Genomic DNA, 5067 nt, shown 5'->3' with positions numbered 1-5067 from the left:
CTATTGTAAACCTATCTACTGATAAAAAATACAAGAACATACTTTATTATCACATTTATAAATTATTTTATTTATTTACATTCCAAATATTGTCCTGCTTCCTGATCCCTCTCTCCATGAGGTTTTGACCCATTTTCCCTCCTATTTGCTTCTGAGAGGGTGCTCTTCCACCCACTCCCACTTCACCCTGATAGCATTCCACTTCCCTGGGACATCAACTTTCCACAGAATTAAGCACATACTTTCCCACCAAGGCCAGACAAGGCAGATCTATGTTGCACATGCAGTACAGGCCACAGATCAGGCCATGTTGGCAGCTTAGCCTCTGGAAACTCTGAGTGGTCCAGGTTAGTTGACACTGTTCTTCTTCCTATGCCATTACATACCCTTCAGCTCCATCAGGGCTTCCCTAATTCATCCATAGGGATCACCAAGCTAAGTCCAAGGGTTGCCTGTAAGCATCTGCATCTGTCTCAGCCAGTTGTTGGTCATGCTAGGTTCCTCCTGCAAGAACAATATGACACTAGTAGTAGTAATAGGATTTAGTACCTGCATATGAAATGGATCCCAATTTGGTCTGATCTGTGGAAGGCCTTTCCTTCAAACTATGCTCCATTTTTGTCCCTGCATTTCTTTTAGACTGGAATAATTCTGCGTCAAGAATTTTGAAGGTAGATGGGTGGCCTGTTTCGCAAATGGGGGATATGTTGATGTACTGGAGATGAGGTCTTTAAGTTCCACCTCCCAAATGTTGAACACTTCCTCTAAGATAATCCGATTTCGATTCTGAGAGCATCTAATATTCCTGGTTTCAGGGACTTTCTAGAGAGTCCCCTGACTCCACCCATCATTGTTGCATTTTTCTATTCATTCTATTGACCTCTGGGCTTCTTTGCTGTCTCCTCTCATACCTTATACTTTCCCTCATTTCATTCCCCCTCCTCTTGCCCACCTACTTCCCATTGTATCTGGTCATTATTTTGTTCCCTCTTCTAAGTGGGATTGAAGAAGTCTCCCCAGGGCATTTCTTGTTATTAAGCTTCATATGATGTGTCAGTTGTATTATGCATTTTTGGTAATATCCACTTAAAAGACTTCCTTTGAGTCTGGATAACATCACTCAGGATGATATTTTTCTAGTTCCATCCATTTGCCTAAGAATTTGATGTGGTCATTGATTTTAATAGATGAGTAGTATTCCATTGTATAAACATACCACATTTTCTGTATGAATTCTTCAGTTGAGGGGATTCTGGGTTGTTTTCAGCTTCTGGCTATTGCAAACAAGGCTGCTATAAACATAGTAGAGTATGTGCGCTTATGGGATTGTGGAGCACCTTTTGACTATATGCCCAGGAAATATCCCTGATCTTCAGGAAAAATTAATTCCAATTTTCTGAGTGACTATTAGGTTCCTCAGAGTACAACCAGGGTGGTTGTACCAGTATACAATCCCACCAGTAATGAAGGAGGTTTCCTCTTTCTCTACATCCTCTCCAGCATCTGCTGTCACCTGAGATTTTAATCTTAACCATTCTGACTGGTGTGAGATAGAATCTCAGGGTCATTTTGATTTGCATTTCCCTGATGACGAAGGGTGTTGAATATTTCTTTAGGTGCTTCTTGACCATTTGATATTGCTCAGTTGAGAATTCTTTATTTAGCTCTGTACCCCAATTTTAATTGGGTTATTTGTATATTTTGAGTATTAAACCTCTGTTGGATGTACGATTAGTGATGATCTTTTTCCAGTCTTTATGTTGCTGTTTTGTCTTACTGACAATGTTCTTTGCCTTACAGAAGCTTTTCAGTTTTATGAGGCACCATTTGTCAGTTGTTGAATTTGAAGCCTGAGCCATTGGTGTTCTGTTCAGGAAATTTTATGCTGTGCCAATGTTTTCAGGCTGTTTCCAACCTTCTATTCTATTAGATTCAGGGTATTATGTAGAGGTGTTATGTAGAGGTCCTTAATCCACTTGGACTTAAAATTGGTCCAGTGATAATTATAGGTCAATTTGCATTTTTACAAGCAGATCTCGAGTTATTCCAACACCATTTGTTTAAGATGCTTTCTTTTTTTCTGCTGTATGGCTTTGGCTTCTCTGTCAAAAATCATGTATCCACAGGTGTGGGGGTTTATTTCTGGGTCTTTAATTGTCTTCCATTAACAGTCCTCTCTGTCTCAGTAATTTTCATGCAATTTTTACCACTATTGCTCTTTACTACAGTTTGAGCTAGGGGATGGTGATTTCACCAGAATTTTTTTTTTATTTTTGTGATTAATTTTAGCTGTCTTGGTTTTTTTTTTGTTATTCAATATGAAATGCACAAAGACACTATCCAGATTATCAAAATCAGAAAGGAAAAAGGGAGACAGAACAACAAACACTAAGGAAATTCAAAAAATCATCAAATCTTCCTACAAAAGCCTATACTCAAAAGACTGGAAATCTAAATGAAATGTATGACTTTTTACACTGTTTTCACATATCAAAGCTAAATCAAAATTAGCTCAAATTTTTAAACAGTGCCATAACCTCTAAGGAAAGAGAAACAGTCATTAAAAGTCTCCCCTCAACAAAAAAAAAAAAACAAAAAACAAAAAAAAACAACTAAACTAACAACAACAATGACAAAAATAACAGGACCATATGCTATATGGTTTTAGTCCAGAATTCTATCAGACCTTCAAAGAAGAGCTAGTTCCAAAATTCTTCAAATTATTCCAGAAAGTAGAAAGGGAAGGAATACTCCCTAATTCATTCTATGAAGCCACAGTTACTTTGCCACCTTACCCACATAAAGACCCATCAAAGAAAGAGAACTTCTAACCATTTTGCTATGATTATCGAAACAAAATTAGCCAATAAAATTCTCACGAAACAAATCCAAGGATACATCAAAATTATCATTTACCATATCAAGTAGGCTTTATCCCAAGAATGGAGGAATGTTTCAATATGTGGAAATCTATCAATGTAATCAAGTGTATAAACAAACTCAAAGGGGAAAAATCATGATTAACTAATTAGATTCTGAAAATGTGTTTGACAAAATACAATACCCCTTCATGTTAAAAGTATTGCAGAGATAAGGGATTCAAGGGACATAACTAAACATAGTAAAAACAGTATAGAGCAAACCAACCACCAACATCAAATTAAATAGTGAGAAACTTGAAACAATCCCAATAAAGACAGGGACAAAGCAAGGTTTCCCACTCTGTCCCTAATTTTTTCAATGTAGTACTCTAGATAGAGCAACGAGACAACAAGTTGGAAAGTAAGAAGTCAAGGTATCAATATTTGCAGATGATATGATAGTATATATAATTGAAACAAAAAAAATTTACCAGAGAAAATGTACAGCTGATAAGCATCTTCAGCACGGTGGCTGGATATAAATTTCATTCAAACAAATCAATAACCTTCCTTTATAAAAACGATAAATGGGCTAAGGCAGAAATTAGGGAAATAACACCAATCATAATAGTCACAAATAATGTAAAATGTCTTTGTATAACTCTAGCCAAGTAAGTGAGAGCTTTGTATAACAAGAATATCAAGTTCCAGAAGAAAGAAATCAAAGAAGAGCTGAGAAGACAGAAACATCTTCCATACTCATGGATGTATAGAATTAACATAGTAAATAGCCATCTTTCCAAAAGCAATCTATAAGTTCATTGCAATCCTCAACAACATCCCAACTCAATTCTTTACAGAAATGGAAATAGCAATTCTCAATGTTATATTGATTTTGAAATTTTAAGATTGGTTGATTGATTGATTGATTGATTGATTTTTACACTCCATATTTTAGATCCCTTCCAGTTCACCCTTCAACAGTTCCACACCCCAACACCCCCAACCCTCTGTCTCCACAAGGATGTCCCCACACTAACTACCCCACCAGACATCTAAACTTCCTGAATCTTCTCTGACTGAAAACAGACCTGAGAGTTTTCTGCTGTACATATCTTGGAGGCCTCATCTCTGCTGGCATATGCTGCCTAGTTGGAGTTACAGTGTCTTAGAGATCTCTGGGGTTCATGCTAATTGATAATAGAATATATATATATATATATATATATATATATTCTAAATAAAGTGATGGATTCCATAAGTTGTGAGATTCTAAAGAAGCCATCATTGTTATTTTATTTATTATTATTTATTATTAATAAAACTGTTTACTTGATTTGAATAAGAAAAATGTATACTGGTAATTCAATCACTTGTTATCATCTGAAAACATTTCCAGAGATAATTAATTGAACAGAGACAGGCCTTGATTGAGTGCAGCACATTTTGATTGACTGTTAACCTGGATGTGGTAAACGTACACAATTAGGTAGAACATTTTCTCTATAAAATTTTTACCTGATATGTGGGAGGGCTTTGCTCTGTAATTATGTTCTTACAGTATTTTTTGGCTTGCAATGGCATTCTTTTTTCCCCCATCGTTACTAAATAGGCTATTTCGTATTTACATTTCAAATGTTATTCCCTTTCCAGGTTTCCAGGCCAACATCCCCCTCCAACTCCCTTTCTGTATGGGTGTTCCCCTCCCCATCCTCCTCCCATTCCCGCCCTCTCCCCAACAATCCTGTTCACTGGGGGTCCAGCCTTGGCATGACCAAGGACTTTCCCTACCACTGGTGCCCCTATTAGGATGTTCATTGCTATCTATGAATTTGGAGACCAGGGTCAGCCCATGTATAGTTTTTGGGTAGTGCCTTAGTCCTTCGAAGTTCTGTTTAGTTGGCATTGTTGTTCATATGAGGTCTCAAACCCCTTCAGCTCTTTCAGTCCTTTCTCTGTGTCCTTCAACTGGGGTCCCGTTCTCAGTTCAGTGTTTCCCTGCTGGAATTCGCCTACGTATTTGCCATATTCTGTCTGTGTCACTCAGGAAAGATCTAAATCACAGTTCCTGTCAGCCTGCACTTCTTTGCTTCATATATCTTATATAATTTGGTGACTGTTTATGTATGGGCCATATGTGGGGCAGGCTCTGAACAGCTGTTTCTTCATTCTCTGTTCTAAATTTTTCCTCCCTATGCACTCCTAA

This window comes from Rattus rattus, chromosome 5 (assembly GCF_011064425.1).
Source record: "Rattus rattus isolate New Zealand chromosome 5, Rrattus_CSIRO_v1, whole genome shotgun sequence".
Lineage (NCBI taxonomy): Eukaryota > Metazoa > Chordata > Mammalia > Rodentia > Muridae > Rattus > Rattus rattus.
The sequence above is the reverse complement of the archived record's forward strand: the minus strand, read 5'-3'. Positions refer to the sequence as shown.